General features: G+C 45.6%; 1 protein-coding gene and 1 long non-coding RNA gene across 2 annotated transcripts in view; both read left to right on the forward strand.

The window, feature by feature from the left end:
* The window catches only part of CLYBL (citramalyl-CoA lyase), a 156,040-nt gene that overhangs the window by 12,536 nt on the left and 124,242 nt on the right, over positions 1-19,262 (forward strand). The gene's annotated exons all lie outside the window — the stretch shown is intronic.
* LOC311444509 lies at positions 12,060-12,939 on the forward strand. Its single transcript, XR_014697915.1, has 2 exons — positions 12,060-12,414; positions 12,642-12,939. It is a non-coding gene; the product is annotated as an uncharacterized lncRNA (long non-coding RNA).

Raw genomic sequence — 19,262 nt, forward strand, 5'->3', positions numbered from 1 at the left:
GTACGCAGCAGAAGGTTTTCCTAGCGGGGAGCCTCTGCCCACTGCTGGAGGCACAGCGATGTCGGGGCAAAGGCCACATAAGAAGGAAGAAGCCCAGTGACAGGCACTTGCCTCAATACCACAATCAATACGAAAATGCTCTGGGTGCAGCCTGGCCTCCGTTCCCCTCTGTGGTCGTCTGCCTCCCTCGTCTTTCACCATGAGAGCAGAGAACTTTTTTTTATTTTTTTTTATTATTATTTTTTTTAATGCCTGCATACACTGCAAGGAATATTTTAAAATAAAGATTTTTTTTTTTTTTTCTTTAAGCGAGCTTAATGCTTGTATAAGGTGCCAGATTTTAATTACAGTTGGCATTTATAAGTGTGGTGCTGGCAATGGCAACCATATTGCTGAAAAAAGGCATAAATTTTGACACCGGCAATATGGGAACCCAGCGTAAGAGACTGTAAACCCAGTTGCATTCTGTTTTAATATACTGGTTTAAGGGAAGAACTTCGAATGGTTAATGTTTAAGTAGACTATTTAGGGTTAGATATAAAGTTGTTCTAATTTCAAACTATTTTGCAATTTAGGTCCTATCAAAGATCAGCTTCGGCAATAAGTTTCTATTAAACAGCCTCTAAATAAGCATGCTTAAAGTAGGGAAAATAAGATGCTTCATTACAAGAAATGAGGTTGGCATCTACCAGGTTTTCCATTAAGTTCCAGGTCACAGACAAATAAAGGAAGTATGTTAGGAAAAAAAACCTTTTTAAAAATAATTAGGGAGATGTCTGTTTTGTTCACCAGATGGAAAATCAGTAGTTGTGGGTGGTCTGTGCTGGATGGGGCATCTCACAATTGGCAGAACTATGCCTTTAACTTTTAAAGTCCTGGGACAAAATGTGAAAGTAATTGACTGTTCAGAATGCGCTCTCTCTGGATACCTATCATTGCTTTTAAAACCAGGATTTGGTGAGTTTCTGACTTCTTTTTTTTTTTTTTTTTTAATAAGAATGCTCAAGCTGTTGTGTCTAGTATTAGGCCAACGGGGTGTATTTTTGGTAGCTGTTTATTGGGGCTGTTGTCTTTTGTGATTACGCCTGCGTGCGCCTGTGCTTGCATGCGCACAACTGAAATGCCACAGCTTTGCAGTTCTCCATTAGCACGCTGTGTTTTTCATAATATTGTCAGCGTTTGCCACGTCCAGAGTGTTCCTAAACTGTTGGCTAACATCATTTGTTTCTTTCCTGCATTTCACTCCTTTTTAAGATTCAGATCAGAAATGTTCATCTGTTTCCTAACATAAAGAAAAAAGTTGCAGCCTCGTTTTTGCAAGCAAGGAGAAAATTCCTATTTTAAAATAATGCAGGGTGTTGCACAAGTATTGTTGTAAATCCGTAATACCATTTTTTTTTAAAGAAGAAATCAAATGTGCACGTGTGAAAAATATGTGTATACATATGCCTGTTAAATATGGTCGTTTAAGAAGGTGTTAGGATTTTCTTGGTGGAGTTTGCAACTTTGCTCACCGTTTCAGTACTGGTGCGCTCTAATTTGCAGATTCAACTGAGAAAATAGTATAAATAACGTCATAGAAAATAGTATAATGGTATATATAAAATGTGGAAAAAAGGGTTAGGAAATCTTTGTGTTCGTGTTAAGAAAAAGATTTTATTATCTGTAGTGCAATAAGAATGCGTGCTGTTCAGTGGTGACCTCTGAAAGAATGAGACAGGACTCATTTATGGCATAGGAGGCGATTGCTTTATGTTTCCCGTACTTTAAAGACAATTTTTTGCAGTTATCCCTCTGAATGGTCACAGCAAATTGAATGTATGTTATATGTATATTGTAGCTTGTGTTAAACCGATCCCCACGCTTACTATGGACAAGCATTCTCGAAGATAAGTGAGGCACTCAACTTAGTAGCTTCTTTGTAAAATCCCTTTTGCTATGCATGACATGTACTCTGTGTTTTTTTTCCTTGCAGTAAATTATAAAGCTTTTTTCTTTCCATGAATCTCCTTCCAAGAAAACACATCCAGCCTAATAACACTCGCCTTGAGAACGGTGCATTGCCTCCACTACAAAGCCGTGTTTTCATTGAAGAGATAATTATAATATGGTTTAATGTTCTTGTCAACCCTGAAACACTGTCCCTAAAGAGTGCTATTCTGGAGGATGTCTTTTTGAAGAGAGCTGAATGTAGCTAGGAAAACATGCATATAGCCACACGATTTTCTGGTAGACTAAGACGGATTTTTAATACAGGATGGGCTCTCTGAAAAGAATTACACGTTTTCTAAGGTGATAATTTAAAGCTGCTCCTTCCTCCAGATTTCGCTGTTGAAAATACGGAAAATTTGCTTGGATTTATTTATTTTGCCCCCCCTGTAATGTTTATAGACTTTAAATCTATATGAGGACATAAACTCATAACAACGATTAAAATGCTTTTAATGTGCTTTGGAGGCACAGACTTCAAATGAGTAAAAAGCCCGAACTGGAACACAAATGGTTCTTCCCAGGCAACAAACAGGCTTGGCTGTTGATATGCTGTAATTTTCTGCTTTACTTAGTAAAAACAGCAATTACTTATTTGTTCCACGGCCCCCCCCAGCACAGATGCTCCTCAGTCTGTCCATTTTCTGAGCGCAGAGCCGGCTGTGTCTGCGTGCGCGCGCGCGCGCGTGTGCATGTGTTGCAAAGCAACCTAAGTCAAGTTTTCCCCTCGCACGCCGTACTCTTCGCAGCATTTTATGTGACACTCCTGCCAGTTTGCCACCAGCCCCAGACAATGGTGTGCCGGTGCTGACTGTGCCTCTGAAAGTCGTGCTTCGTGGTCCCAGCAGCCGGCTGCAAGCGCTGGCTTCCAGGTGCGGGTTTGTAAAGCACGGAGCTGAGCTTATAAATGGGCGCAAGGGCAGAGAAAAGCTGGCCGGTCACACCAGTTAAGGCTGCAGCCTGGTTGAACAAATCTCGAACATGGTTTTCGCTGTCTTGGCTTTTGTGACGGTCTGGTGGTCGTGAACTGTGGCTGGTGCCACCAGGAGCTGCGTAAAGCAAAAAGCCTTGGAGGGAAACCGTGGGCTGGCTGAAGGCAATGCAGAATTCCCATTGCCTCCAGCCGCCCCGGGATCTTCCCCTTCGCTTTCAAAGCCCAGTTACGGCTGCTAAGCTTGTGGTCGCACCACAAAAAACCTACTGACAACACCACCAAAATAATAATCCCCTGAAAAGCCATGGACGGCAGCACTGCGCATGCAGCCAGCGTGCGCCTGCCAGCATACACAAGGAAACGCGTGCTCCAGCCCGGCTTCTGAATCTGGTGCTTGTGGTCTCAAATTTAATACCTAATTATTTTTAAGGGCTAATCTGAAACGAGGAATATGAGCTAATTAATTGAAAGTAGGCATTTTATTAAGTCCGCAATTAGTGTAATTCTGTAGAGGTAGTTTAATAGGAGCACAATGGATGGAAAAAGTGTATCGTTTGAATCTGCATCCCGGCCGGCTCATCATTAGCAACCCATGTGCTTGCTCTGAAGTCAATGGGATTTCTATTTTTCTTTGAGGAGGAGGAAGAACCACAAAACAGGACCTTAAATTAGTACGGTAAATAATCTCTAGAGAAACTTCTCACCGTGAAAACCTCCCCACCAGGCAAATGTTGTCATCTGTTGTGGATGTGTTGTTTGTTGTCCGAGCGTGGATGTTGCTGCACAGTTTTAAAATAGCCTCAAGATTTTTCCCCTCGGGTTTATTTATTCAAGCTAGAAAGCTACCCTTCAAAGAATAAGTGCATGTTTCAGGCAGATCCAACATTTTATAGTCATGCCAAGTATCTTCTGGTTCCCCCACCATTTGCTTTTGTTTTGTAGTGGAAGGAAGAAGTAGACACTAAAAATATAAAACCTCCATTAATGAATTCAGATCCTCGGTGGCTGAGAAATGAAAAAGTTTCCTGTTGTCCCTTCTTTTCATATCTTTGTTACTACAAACTTTATTTTTAGAGTTTGTTTTCTTGTATCAAGACGAGTTGTGATCTACCCTAGCCCTTTTTTAAGCAACTCAGCGCCTAACATTTTGATGGATTTTTATTTTTATTTTTTTTTCCCCCTAAACCATCCCTTTTAATTTTTGAACAAATAGCTTATCATGATATTAAATTTTGGGTGAAAAGTATACAGGACTTCGCGAGTAGTTGAATACACATTACTTTTGTAGCTGTATTTCTTTTTTTTTTTTTTTTAGGCTATATATTTGATTCATTTAAAAATGCTTCTTTTTTTATTTTAACTATGAAGGTGTCACATATTAATCTACGGCCACTTTGGATGCTGCTACGGTCACCCAAAAGGCTTGGTGCTGCCTGTCTGTGCTGGCAGGCAGGGAGCTTTGCTGCTGGGTCTCCCCATGAGTTGCCCTCTCTGAGGAAGGCTGCTGGAGGGGTGCTGCCAGGCAGCCCCTTTCGTGCCATCCTCCCATGCTCACCAAGGCTCGAAATGCTCCTGCCCTGCTCCTAACACATCCTTGATATTCCACTCTCCCTCTCCATGAAATTTTGCAGATGAGGAATTGTTAAGCTCTGAATACTCTGGGTGTTTGTTTAAAACCGAGTTTAACACCTTGTGGTTCCCAAGGCGCTGGATTTCCAGCTTGCACATCCAAACGCTGTGATGGAGAGAGCAATTGAGCTGAAGGCTGTATTGTCATGTGTTGATGACTGCATCTCGTTTAAGTGGGTAAATACACTCTTTGACCCCTCTTCCCCTGAAAATTCCCATTAGTTGCATATTATTGCATATTATTAATGTAGATCCACTGGTATTTTCTTGCCCTGTAAAGAACTGGAGCAAAATTTGGCTCCAGTTCTCTTTTAATTCATTTATTTTGATGATTAACTTTGTTTTCTTTTATGATAACGACATTCATTCAGCCTATAGATCTCCATCCACGCTGCATTCTTATAATTCTTTTCTCATAATGGGAAACTGCACAGACAGGCAGCTGCTTACTAAGCAGCCTTACTAAAGCCAAAATGCCCAGGTTAGGAAGTGTCAGAATTAAGATAGCTGATGCAATCCAAGTTCAGCCCCTTTACGTGTTCACATGAGGGCATCGTCTTTAATTTCAGGCTCATACGCAGTTTTTTTCACAGGACCCCTGCCTCAGCTACTGAACAGGATGGACGATGCTGAGTTAATGAGCAGTTATTCAATATTTTGTTTTCTCCTAATTTTTCAATGTGTAGCCCTAGGCCTTATTTACTGCACACTATTGAAACCCTGCTGTGAAGACAGAATTGTTAATTTCCTCATGAGCTTTTCTATGGCACTTATTGCTATAAATATCTGAATGCTTAACAAACATTAATTAATTTATCTTCAGAAAGCCCTCACGATGAAAAGGGCTGGTATTGCTGCTGTTTTACGAACAGGGAGCTGAGGCATAGCGAGCTGAGGATCACGAATGTCCCATAAATGCGGGTGCTCAGTTGTCAGCTTACGGTCAAAGAAGTAGAGATCTGTGCTTCGGCACTCAACTGTGAGGCACCTGGCCGTCAGAGCAGAAAAACAACGCTAGGTTAGATAAATAGGCTTCCTCTGCTATTATTAGAAGTGCTAGGGAGTTGAGCAGTGTAAGGAATAATAATACCATTTATTTCACTTACAGCTTTTATGTGGGGAAAAAAACAGCACCACCAAAACCCAAACCAAACCAAAACAGAAGCTTTGAGCACGCAAGTCATTTTCACCTGCACTCTTTTACTTTTGTATGTCCAAGTAATTTTAATTCTGTGCCAAATATAAATTCCTAGAGTCCCACAGAGCATCGGGGCTGCAGCTCCACTTGAGGAAAGCTGGAAATACTTGGGAGATGCAGGGAGCCAGCTAAGCCCGGACCAGGAGTAATACTGCAAAAATATCATGCCTTAAATCACAGGCTTTGCTTAGATTTAGGAACCTTACTTCGGGTTTCAGGAAAGTGCTTGAGATTCAGAGCTCTTAGTCCTTTATTACAGTCACGTATTTAAGCTCTTACGTCCAAAAGCATTTGGGGCTTTTGGAAGCATTTTGGGGCATTTGGAAGCATTTGGGTAGTGCGTGGCGCTACCGGCATCTTCTGGGTCGCTGCAGCAGGCGGGAGCCTTGTCCTCATAGCGGAAGAGATGGGAGAACAGCTTTGTCCTGTCCTCGCTGCCTTGTTCCAGCCCCATTATCCCCCAAGGGCTTCTCATTACCCTCTGTTTTGGGGGAGTGTTTGCGGGAACACACAAGAAACCCCCCTGTAGCTCCCTCGAGGGGCTGGGATGCTGCATGGCCTGGTCTGAACAAGGGCTGTGAGGGGGAGCAGCACGGCAAAACATCTAGATTATTACCATTGTAGATGAAACAAATCTTCCCTGCCTATGTTGCACTGCAGCTTTGCAGGGTTTTTGAACTTGGCTAAATTTAGGTGACTTCAATGAGCATGGCAGAGACATAATACGAAAGTCTCACGGTCTTCTCCGCTAAGTTTAAAGAAATGTGAAGAGGCACATCCTTAAAGGCCCTGGTAGTTTTAGTCTGGAGGAGAGCCTTGTTCTCTGAAATCACCTCTTACTACTGAACGCTCCCAGGACTTCAGCCTGAAGCAGACCTGGAACGCAGGCATCCCCCTCCGGTGCTCGGGTGCAGATCGAACCAAATGTGAAGGTTTGAGGGTTTTGTTAACAAAAAGACCAACGTTGCTAATGCAGACCCCCTGCTATTGGAACACCAGAAGTGTTGGACTAACAAATTAGCACAGAGGAAATCTGCAATTGCAAAAAAACTCAGGTCTCATGATTCTAGCAATTGTTTACATCTTTCTACGGCAAAAAAAAAAAAAAAAAAAAAGGCTGTTTAATCATGTTACATTACAACCTTGTGTTCAGCTAGTGGGCGCGCACATTATTGTCGTTGTGAAGATGAGTTGTCACTTCTCTGATCGGGGTTGCTCGCACAACAAAGAGGCATTAAAGCTTTCTGTTTGAAATAGAATAAGTGGAGTCATTTCTTCTGGTGCTAGGCTGCGCAACAGTTTCCCTTGGACGAGCCCTAAAGTTTAGCCTTCACTAATTGGTTCTGAAATGAAAATTAATCAGTGCATGGGAAGGGAATTCACGGCTGAATTCTAATTACAGAGGAAGTGCACAAAACCGTGGTTGGGCAATGCAGAAGCATGGCACGGGGGAGTGATATGTGGCTCCCACCTGCTAGCTGGAAATGCTGTCCCGAAACGGCTCTGTGCTCTAGCTCTTGTGGGTAGCTGGAGGAAGGTCGTAGATGTGCATTTTGGAACCAGCTGTGCTGGTTGACAGTGGCACTGCTCCCATCTCACTGCCGCTCCGGGAGAGGCGATTGCTCCTAGAGGCCTGCCTTGGAGAAGCTCGATAGGTGCTAATGGGGCTCAATTTGCCTGGAACAGGGCTGGGGGCACTCGTGCAACCCCTTCCCACCGGCAGGGCTGCGGAGACGATTGCATCTGGCTGCTGGGTGATCCCCAGCACCCCAGGTTGGTACCAGCACAGGTTGCGTTCAGAAGAGGACATCTGCCTGCAGCCTGAAATCACTGGGAGCAGCGCGTGTCCTGCTGGCACAGGCGTCACGGCTGCTGCTCAGCGCAGCTCCCTAGAAGGCATTTCATGTTCCTGTGCTCCCTCGCTAAACCACAAAGGCTTTCTTCCCACACTGGTACTCAGTCAATGGCAACATATGCCTAATCTTTTTAGTAAAAGTGTTGTGTTTTTTTTAATATATTTTTTTATTTTTTTATCTTCTCTGTGAAGAGTAAATTCCTCCACTGCTTGATGGGCTACATCTCTCCTAAGCTTCTGCTCAGGTTAACATAGAGCTGGTTGCAAGATGTAAAGGCAAATATCCAGAGTTTTGGAAAACAATACTTTTTCACACTTGATATTTCTCGTTTAAAGGCAAATGAACAATGTTTTATTTTGTTTTGCTTCCATTCCTCACTTTCTCTTCCTCCTTTCTTTTTGCTTTTGCAGGGACAGTAAAATGAAAACCGTAGACCAGGCTATGCCATACTCCCTGCCTTCCAATTTTGACTGGAATAATGAAATGTCAAAGCTTTGACTGTGATTTGTTTATTCACTCTTTAATACAGAAAATCAACCAGCTCTAGTGAGTGCCATCTTCACAGTGCTCTTTGTGGTTGCTCGTGAGCAGCAGCAGTAAGTCACGGTGACATTGTGTAGCTGCAGAACGAAGGCTTGCGTCTTGCTGGTTTGCAGAGGTCGTGTGAGAACATGGTGCTGAACCGTGCCCTGTGCGATTGCTGGTGTTGCCCGCTTCTGGTGTTTCTCTAAGGAGCAAAAGCAATGGAAACTGAAGCTGTATGGAGCAAGGAAAGATTATATTTTTGCAATCTCTTTTCTGCTAGGCTTGCAAGGATTTTAAGTGAATTGGCAAATGGTGCTAAATGATGATTTTTTTGTAAAATCTTTTTAAAGGGGGTATGAAATCTTGAACATTGCAAAAACACAGGCGTGTATCTGATCCTCCAGCACACAATCTTCCTCTCTCTTTCTGCTCTGGACCCGTGGCACTGTCTTTGCCCTGCACATTTAGAGGGAGTTAAGCAGGAGAAGAATAAAAGAGAGGCTGAACTTGACAAAAGCTGTTCTCGGCAATTATCTTCGGCAAAGCTAGCCTGTTAACTGTTGGTTATTTTTCAATTAGAAGTAGAAATTAAATCCAACGATGCCCACTGGAGACTTTATCCAGCGGAAGAGCTCCCAAACTGGGGCACTATTCTTCCATGACGCCGCCGGCTCCTCCAGCAGCAGCATCGCCGTGTGTTTGCCTCAAGGAGCCTGCAGTTAGCGGAGCAGCTTTGGGGGCTTGCAGCTGCCCCCGCAGCCCGTGTAACACCCCGCAAGCCGCATCCGAAGCCTTGTGGGGCCTGAGCGCGGCTCCATAACGCCTGCAGTGCAGATGCGGGGCGGCCTGCAGGAGGACGAGGCCTCGCCTTGCCAGGCCCTTGCCCTGCGGGCCCGGCTCCGTGCCGGCCGCCAGGTGGCAGCGCTGCCCCGGCGGAGCAGGCAGGGCCCGGGGTGGCCCTGTCAACACGGCCCCAGCCGCCTGGTCAACCCGCCCCTCGGCCGCCTAGTCAACCCGGCCCGGCCTGCGCGGCGGGCCCTACCGGGCTCCTGACCCTCCGTGTGGTCGGCGTACTGCCCAGCGCCTCGCCCTGCCCCTGCTTTGGCCCTCTCGGGCACGGTGGGTCTTCTGCCAGGCACATGAGGCGGGTGGCATTTGGTATAGCCACCTCGGTTACTTTGCTTTTTTAAAGAGCTTTGAAACACGGGCGAGTCACCCACAGGTCGCGGTTGTATAACTAGCAGTGACCAGCTACCTCCACCAAGATACCTGCACTTTTGCAGCCAGCTGTGAAAACATGAATGCACGGACTGTCTGCTGTCTGCCTGATGAGGAGAGAAACAGGGAGACAAAATGTAAAACAACGCTGTCTAAAAGCTGCCGGCCTAAGCATGCTGTAAATTGAACCAGAGCCATTTACTCCAAAGGCATTACACCAGTTTGTTACAGCAGAGAATGGGAGTGGAGAATTTGCAGCGTGGCAGTGGCCACATACCATTCAGGAAACGTGTGTTTTGTGCTGTAACGGAAGGAAGAAACGGGTCTGTTTCAGCCCTCGTCTCCGTGAAATGACGGCTTGTTGTCTGATGCAGCTCCGCTTTTGCTTCTTGGTGAGATGTTCAGAGCATACATGCAAGGGTGATTCATCTCCGCACTTCTCAGCTGAGATAACGGCATCGCAGACCCTACTGCTAAGGTTAACCTGTACGTTGCATAAGGACAACAGATGGAAATTCTGGTTTAGAGCCACTGAAAAAAATAAAAACATGTTCCAAAGGGAAAAGGATCTTGTATTTCTGTGTTTGAACCTTTGATCTTCATTCACATCTGAAGGGAAGAGTAGACCTTTTGCTGAAGACACATGGTTTTGCATCTGTGAAAACACAGCTGTATATAGCAAAACAAAACTGGCGAAACACAATGGTTTTGCTGTGTCAGTTTAGCTGTTAGCGTTAAAATTCTTTAGAAATACTATTTTCTGAAGAGCCTTTCAGAAGCTTGCTCTCTTTACACTGTTGTTTGTTGAGATTTTATTCTGTGGGCTTTAAAGTTCATCAGTGATCAAGAGACATCTGCTACCTACATATTTAAAGTGAACTCCTGGGAAAGTCTGGCACTCCGTCAGCAGTCCTATTTTAACAGTTTTCTAAAAAACATGAATGAAAGCATCAAAATGTACAGGCAAATCCACGCTGGCAGAATAACCTTAAAAAACAGAAAATTCAGAGAAAAAATAATCCCTGTCATTAGTGCTCTCTAATGTAACTCTTAGTGGTGTGTGTGTAATACACAGCTATTTCATAACAAGACGCTGTCTTTCCCAAGTTGTCCCAAAACACCGCCTGAAAGCAAGAGGCCACTGTCTGGTGCCTCTGGCCACATCGCTTAGCACCTGAGCAGGATGGCAGACCAGCTCCCAGGTGCCTGCCTGCTGTCCCCTGCCTCCCAGCGTATGCAGCCACACATCCATCGCCGTCCCAGCAGCATCTCCAGACAGCTCCGCTGGCTCGTGTCGTGCTCCAGCACCTACCCGTCCGCCGGCAGCACGGCGACTCGCTCAGGTGGGTCAGGAGTCCTGCTGGGGCATCCTTTTTACATGAAGGGGTTTATTACAAAAGACGAGGAGAGGAGATGGAAACAAGGAGGGCTCAACGTGCAAACCTCAGAAGGCAAATGCAAAATTGTTTCTTTGAACGGCACTGGCTAACCAGCTCCTTTTTGGGCAGGGGAGGACCCGCACTCTGTTTTGTAATTCCTGACATTGGCATGACAGTGCTTTGCTCTTCAAATTTATTTGTTCTGGAGCCTTACAGTAAATTTTCAAATGTGTTTAGGTTCCTAAACATGCAGCTGGCACTTAATTGGATTTTCAAAAGAGCATAAGCAGGTTAGACATCCCAGCATCCACTGAAATTGGAGGGATTTAGGTACCTATCTTGCTCTTGAAAATCCTGCCAGGTGCCTGTCTGTATCTTCAGTTGCCCTGGAAAATCTGGTCCCCATCCATCGCCGTGATCCCTGCTCTCACATAAATATTTGTCTCCCGTCTCTGCCTCCTGCACTCTGGCCTGCATTGATGCCGGAGCCTCCTCCTTTGTAGTTCCTAACTCCAGGGACATCCCTCTTCTTTCTGTCTTCCAAACTGGCTCTTCATCTGTTCAAAGGCTCAGTCGAGCAGCTCTGAGCCTGCCCATATTTTTCAAATTAGTTTCCCTCTCTACTGTTGTTTAATTCTTTCTTTGTCTTGTTTTGACTCTGTAAAGCATCTGGGGATAGGAGACTGTACCAACAGGTATGCACGTGAATGCGAGGAGGGCACCGTGTTACGTGCCTTTGTGTGGGTGTACGTGTCTCTGGGCTCAATGTGAGGCGATAGGGAATTAATTTCATGATCAGCCTGCCTCTGTCGGTATGATGGAACAGGGAAGTGATCGATGGGTTTTGTATTTAAAGCATGGGAACCCAGAGTCAGAAAATTAATATTTTTTAATTCCTGACTCACCCGCCGGTGGGGGTGTCTTGCCTGGCCCCCTTGTACAAGCAGGTCTCCATCTGTAAAATGGATCCCCGCATCTCCGTTTGCACGCGTGTGGAGCACGGGTAATTAATTAGAGCTCGTGCAGCCCTTTGAAATCCTCTGACAGAAGGTGCTAGAAGGTGCTGCGGGCTGGCCCGGGGCTGAGCAGCCTCAGGAACCCATGGGGTGAGGGCACGGATGGGGAAAGCTGCTCCCCAATTTCTCCGCCAGGAATATTTTCCCGTTTTCTTTGGGGGAAAACAAATTGGGAAGGGAGTTATCAGTGCGTGCACCCTCCCTCGCCGCGCATCGCCTCCTCGTTTCCCCAGCAGCAGCAACAGCTTCATTAGCGGGCTGACAAAAAAAAAAAAAAAAAAAAAACAACGCAGAGCGTTGAAATATTAATAACAGCCCCGGTCCGGAGGGACAGCGTCTTGCAGCCCTCCCTCACGCGGGACGTTGCCTCACGGCAGCCACCACGAGCAGGGAACGGGGTGACGGACGAGACCCAGAGCCTGAGGGGACCACGGCCTCCCCACAGGCCCCATCCCGCACCCTGACGGCCCCAAAGCCTCTGCTGGCCCCAAAACCCTTGCCTGTACCTGCCTGTCCCCTGCCTGTCCCCTGCCTGTCCCTGCCTGTCCCTGCCCGCCGGCGGGTGTCGCTGCCGCCCGCCGCTGGGCTCGGCGGGGCCTGGGGGCGTCGAGCACGGGAGCGGGCTGCAGGGGCTCCTCGCCGCGAGGAGGGGACAGCGGGTTTATTTGGGGTGGGTTTGGGTTCTTTTGGGTTGGGTTCGGTGGGTTTGGGTTGGTTGTGTTGTGTTTTTTTTTTTTTCCACGCGGCGGGAGGAGAAGCTCCCGGACTGGCGCCGTGGGGCGAGGGCGGCGATCCCCTCGCGATCGAAATGCCGCCGGTAAAAGGGAAAAAGCAGGATTTTTGTTTTATTTTTTTCTTCTTCTTTTCCCCGTTTTCACTATCGTTGTATGCACGTAGGTGTCTTCGTGCTGTCCGCCGTGAAGAAATAGATATTTACGTTTGGCTGGATGGCGTTTGGCCGAGTATCATCAGTGAACATCCGCGGCAGGATTACGTCCCTGGCTATGAGTGGATTTATTCTCTTTAAAAACACACTTTAAAAACACGCTCTAAAAACACACACTTCAACCACTTCTCTTGAGAAGTTTCCTGAGTGGGTCACCAGCTCGGTGCCTTCCCCACTCAGGACCATTTGCCCCCTAGGGCCGTGATTTCTCACTGATCTTTCCTTAAGAAAAAAAAAAAAAAAGATAAATACTTTTCAACATCTTCCAATGTTATGGGCTGTCCGTCCCCGTTTTGTCCTTTTGCGATGTATTCGCAGTAATTTGCAACTTTTGAAAGCCACTCATTGTTTCTCTGAACTTATTGAAATGCACAGATATGTTAAATAGGAAAAAAAAAAAAAAAAAAAAAACAACAATAACAACAACAAAAAAAACACCCAATGACTTCTGTTTCACTGCATATGCAAAGGGAGTGCGGCTTGACTCTTCCCTCGGCATTCGTTAGTCACATCCTGTTGTCCATTGTTTTGCTGTTTGTGGGGCGAATCCAATTTATTTAATGGTAAAGAGCCAGATTCTGCTTTTTTTTTTTTTTTTTTTTTCCAGCGATGGTGAGATGATCTGAGAAAGCACACTGGAAACAGAAATAGCAGAGATGCCGACGTGCAGCCACCGCGTATTGCTGCACGAGCCGCTCGTCAGGGACGAGGCTCTCCAGAGCGGCTGCAGACAGCTAGGTAGCATCTAGTTTTTGGTTGCGTTTAATTTGGAACATCCTCAAGCACGCCGGCTGCTCCCAGATGCTTTGCAAGTGAATACGTGGAGCAAACTTTGCCGTCCTTCACACAGGGGGCTGCACGCACAGCGCTGTGCTCCTTTTCGCAAGCCTTAGGAGGTGGTCCGCTGGCTGCTTTAGGTTGCCTGTTTCTTTAAAATCCTCTCCAAAATCCTCAGGAAAAAGCTGTTTATAGCAACAGGCCTATTTCCAATGCCAAGAAGGAGCGTGGGGGGGGACACGCCGTTTTCAAATTGTGAGATTTTTAGGGAAACAGAAACAAATAGGGTCCTTGTGAAAGGTGTGAGCTGCCTAAATGGAAGAACTGTACCAGCTTCGAAAGCGCCGCAGTTCCAAAATGATTTTATTAAAAAAGGACATCGAAGACCAAATTTATGATGTTGTTATGGCAACAGAAATAGTCGGGTTGTGATGTGTGTATCCAGAGCGTAAGATTGTAAGAAAGCAGCAAAATAAGCACGGTGTTGTAGTTGGAAAAACAAACTGAGCAGTGCTAGCCACATATTCCACTTTTCTCGTGCACTGCCTGCAATTAGTACAGCAGTCCCCGTTCTCGTATGTCCAGTGCTGACGATGGTGCTATAATGAAGGTGTGAGTAAGGCACTGCAATATTTATTGCCCTTTCACACAACCTGAGGTTTAAGTTTGTGGTTTTTGCCATTGCCACGGTGATGTTTTGCACTGTTTTGTATTTACTCCTTTTTTGGAACCTGTAACTTCTTTGCTGCATGGACACGTGCTCAGATCCCTTTTTGTCTCTGAACTCTCCACCTTCCCTCCTGCAGGACTGTCAGCAGCAAAAATAGCTGAGTGTGCTCCTCTTAACTCTTTGCAATGGTAAAATTTTGCCGCTGCTTTCAGTTCGGTCATTAAACTGCAGACTGTACTCCCAACCCGCGCTGTTTTAGAAAGAGCAGAAATATTTGGTAGCGTGCGCGGGGCTGTACTGTAACACGCTTCGGGAACCTTTTGTCCCACATCTGAACTGGATGTATTTGCCAAGTCTCAAATTTCAGGGGCAAGGCAGTACATTTGTAAGTTGGTGTTTTTGTTATTCTGGAAAAGTTATTTGACTTGCAGGCTTTCTTAACTTACCTTTAATAAAAAGGAGATGGAGTGTGACATTAAGCAATTTTACAGCATTAGCAGCTTTTGGCTGTAAACAAAGACAAACGAATCGTGATTACTTTCAGTCTCAGAAGTTTGCTGTCATTTGTTCATAAACTGTGGACTTGATCCTACAGGACGTTATTCAAGCAAAACACGGCTTGAAGCCTCTGACAATTGTGCCTGAGTAAGTACTCCGGGATGAGAGCCTCTGCCTGGTGAAAAATACACGGACTTGCTATCTAGCGTGAAATATTTCCTGAAGTTGCACACTTCATCGTAGCACTTTTGATTCTCTTTGGGATAGCCTTGCTAAGATGATGGTCGGGATGTGAAGGCTGGAGAGAAGAAGGGAAATCGAGGTTTTGGAGTGAAGCTAGTTTTTGTCATTGCTTTTTTTTTTTTCTTTTTTTTTCTACTAACCCTCCTCCTTAACACAAAACAAGGTAAAAGAGCTTTTCTCAAAGCATCTGATTCTAATTTGATGTAATTTTTTTAGAGGTTCCTGAAAAATTAAACCATATTCCCCCAACGTTTTGAGCTTCAATTTTCAGTATTTTACCATGTAAAATTACTTGACATTATTTAATTGGACGTGAGGGTGTAATACAGGAATTTCCGTTATGTGATGGATTAATTGTTTTCCTAATACTTTAAAGGCTGGGATCCAAACATTTTTCCATTCTATTGCGAAATTAACTGCAATAAATCTGTCAGACCCAATTATTCATTTAAAACATTCCTCACTGATTAAATCTGCACATTTGCCGGTGCGTGTGCACGGGGGCGAGCGGGCGAGAGGGAGAGGTGTGCGGCGGGGGGGCGGCTGCACTTCGCTTCCTCCTAAAAGCGGCGGGCAGGGCTGGAAACGAGCACTTTCAGGTTGAACCTGGAAAATGTCATTCTCCAGACAGTGCCGGGTGAGGAATTCAGCAGGCATCCGTCCGTCCGTCCGTCGGTCAGCCGCTCTGTCCGTCCCTCTCCTGGGTGCCAGCTCCGAGCAGGCAGAGGCGTAGCGCGAAGGTGTTGGATGCCGTTTGACTCGATCGTGTTTTGCTTCTGCCGTGTGGCTGTGGTTTTGTGTTCTTGTTGTGTTTTTTGGTTTTTTGATTTTTTTTTTAATAGTTTGTTGATGTTTTCAAAGTCTGGAAACAAAGTCAGATGTGTTAACAGTCTTATTAACAATGTTAAAATGGAATTAACAGCTTGTGGATACCTCGGGAGCACAATAGCATGTCAGCCTACCCTGCCCCCTTATAAATCGTGTCCCGCTGTCTTTCTTTTGTTTCGGGCCCAATCAGCAAACCAAAGTTTTGTCGAGGCAGAAGGGCAGCCCGGGCGTTTGTGCGGGGCCGCTGCGGCGGGCTGGCCGGCCGGCCCGAGGGGAGGGCGACCCCAAAGCGGCAAGAAGGGCTCCGCTGACCTGCCGGGCTCCCTGACCTCTGCCTCGCTGTTTTGGCGGTTTAAAAGGCTTTTCCTATGTTGTAGTTTACTTTTATGGGCCTTTCAGTGCCACCACAAAAGCTTTTGTTTACTTAAGATGTATTTCTGGTCAGGTTTCTCTTCATCTTCATCCCGCCGGTGGCTGCGCTGCTTCTGGGAAGGTTCGCCTCCGGAACGACGTCGTGGTGAATTTTACACAGCTACCGTCAGCCAGATCACTGCAGCCAGGTTTTGGTATCTCCAAAATTATTTGCCCCTGAGAGGGGAAGTGAGCACCAGCACGTGCTGCTCTTTAAAGCGATTTCACCGTAATGGGGTCCCGTGCAAAGGGAAGGCTTTTATTTCATGTTCTCGTCTCCCAAGTTCACTTCTTGCAGCCTTGCTGAAATCTTTAGAAACGTCACCCATCACATCTCAGTGTTAAATGTAAAAGGAACATTTAATGAGGTCTGATTTTTTTCATGTGGCTAGAGTAACCCTGGGTTAATTTGCATATAAAATTTATGTGAAATGGGAAGCATTCCCCATAAGAAAAACGTTTATGTGCTTTGCTTTAGCTATGCTAATTGCGTTTTTACTCCTTTCATCCGACAGTCTCAAAGTATTTACAATTCCTCCTAGAGCTGCATAACACCACAAGGCAGGCAGGCATTTCATCCCCGTTTGTAAGTCAAAAAACTGCAAGTCGCAGGCAGGCTGCAGTTTGCCCAAGGACTGCAAAACAGTGGCAAGCCAAGGATGGCAAAAGGAGTGAGTCCCTTTCATAGCCGGTGCTCAAGCCACCGCATCGGATTTGTTGAGGTGACACACAGGGAAAGCACAAAACAAATTCTTCCTGGGCATTGACGCGATCGGTAGCAGTGCTGCATTCGGGAAGCTCATTTTTACCTGCCGCCAGTGCCGTGAAATTGGGGTAAATATTGAGTGAAACTGAGTGTGTGCAGGAAGGTGTTTGTGGGGTGGGAGGCAGGAGCACGTGGATGAAAGGGCAGCGCCTGCGGTGCCCAAACCTGCCTCCCGCATGCCTTCAGCATCTCTCAGACATGTGGGAGCCCCTGGGAGCTTCCCACTACCGCAGCATCCCACCCTGCTCTGGCTGTGCCCTGCCAGCAGCAGAAACTGGGGGGGACAGGGTGCCCCAAAAGCACCTGATGGACGGCACCACCTGCTGGAGGAGACCCACCTGTTGGAAGAGATCCACACTGGGGACCTACCTGCTGGAGGAGACCCACCTGCCTCCCCCAGCGCTCAGAAATGGGCAGCTTTTGCTGCTTGCTGAACAGCTTTCTTTCTACTGCACTTCTTTATTCACTGACATTTGTTCTCATCTTCCACTCATTTGCATTCGGGGTCATCTGTAGACTTTGTTCCCGTGTTTTATTAGTCTTCAGAAATACATCTCAATAACCACTAGTTACTGTTTTTAAACTTCAGTTTACACAGCTATTCTGAAAACCTAGAAGATAATATTCCAAATGCATAATAAAATAATAATAAAAAAAAAGAAGTGCAGGCTAATCAAGGAGGCCTGTAGGCCATTTGGCTTCCTTCTGGTGACCGCTGAGCACTGCTTGCCCTTACTGCAGTGACAGAAGTTGGAAACATTTCACCTTTCTGAGGATCACGTCCTGAAGAAGGTCTGCAGTGAGTAGGATTAGGTTGAAAATATTATTTTCTCACCCAACAGATACAAAAGCCCTCTTGAAGGGAAACCTGTGCCGGTTTTACAACTATAAACTCAATATCTAGTCTGCATTTCTTAATAATGAAAGAAGCAGGCTGATAAAGACTAAATTATAGAGGGATCAACGGTGTGTTAGTTGTAGTACAGCTCATTTTACTGTGTTGTGAAAATGTTGTGCTTAATAGGCTATCCAGTAATTTTCCGCAATTCAGCTTGTTTTAAAAGCTTTGTGCCTATTTTTACAGTGCAGAGTTTTTACACCACTGAGAAATCCTATGCATAAAAAGAGATATTTTCATCTTACTTTAAAGTCCATGAAAGTGAGGAACAAAGAAAAATTGTTAACTAGGTGCTGTTTTATTTATAGATAAAAAATGAAATGCCCGGTGTGGGGAAGCGCGTTCATCTTTATGCAACATCTGCTGAGAGAATGAAGAGATCTTTAGCCTAATCGCTACGGATTTCATAAATAGGTGTAGCTCTTGCTAAGAAAATATATTTTTGTTGGTGGAAATACATCCATAAGGAGGGCAGAGCGGGAGGCAGTCCTCACCGGCTTTGCTTTGCATGGCCCCAGAGCCCAACCATTGGAGGTGCTGAGACCTTCCCAGGCCAGCATCTGGCCCGAAGGTGGTTTGATGTTGTACACACTCGCTCTAACACGTGAGTTTTCCAGGTTCCTGCACCTCTACTGTGATTGCCATCATTATACAAAGTCCACATCCCTGCTAAACCCCTACTGAAAGAATATTTAAGAATAATCACCTTTTCCCCCCTTTTTTTCCCTTATCATTTATACTATGTAAAGAAAATCCTGTGTAAGATTTATATTTCATGGAAAACAGCACAGTCCACTTACTTTAACCAATGGCAGTTTTGTATGTGGAGCTATGTGGATGCTCATCAAATGCATCTTCTCGGTGAGCTCTCAATAATATGTGCAAGAGCTACATGACTTTTCTGAAGGGAAAGCCCCTCAGACTACACAAGATTTAAAAAAGGTGAATATAGGCAGGCTTGGAGACACCGGTTTAAAAGCAATTTTAAGTGAGAGATTATATAAATGTTACGAACACAGATAAAATGCACACACAGGTTTGATACTGTGAATGCAAAGAAGTCTCTTGAAGGTAAAATCAAGATACTGCAAAAAATCTTCACAGTGTTAGGCCTCAGCAGAAGCACAAAAGAAACTGTGGTATGATGCAGTGTGATACTTGCATGTATTGAAGTCTTTCCATTGCCTTCACCTGCAGGAGAAGCAAGTGCGTGGCTTTGGGGCAGGACGGGAGAGCAGGGGACTTGGACAGGAGCTGAGCTGTGGTCTTCTGCCCCTTTGGGTGAGCTGCACACAGAGCGAGGGTTTTTTACTAACATGCTGAGGGCAGAAGTGTCTGAGGATGGAAAACCCATCTTTCTCATAGAGCAAAACAAGGCACTTTGGCCCAGAAAGCACCGTCCTGAAGGGGCATGAGATCATTTCAGGCATCCTCTGCACAACCAGGGTGCTCAAACCTGCTGCCCACCTGAGGCGTGGGTG

Source organism: Aythya ferina (assembly GCF_964211825.1).
Source record: "Aythya ferina genome assembly, chromosome: 1".
Classification (NCBI taxonomy): Eukaryota; Metazoa; Chordata; class Aves; order Anseriformes; family Anatidae; genus Aythya; species Aythya ferina.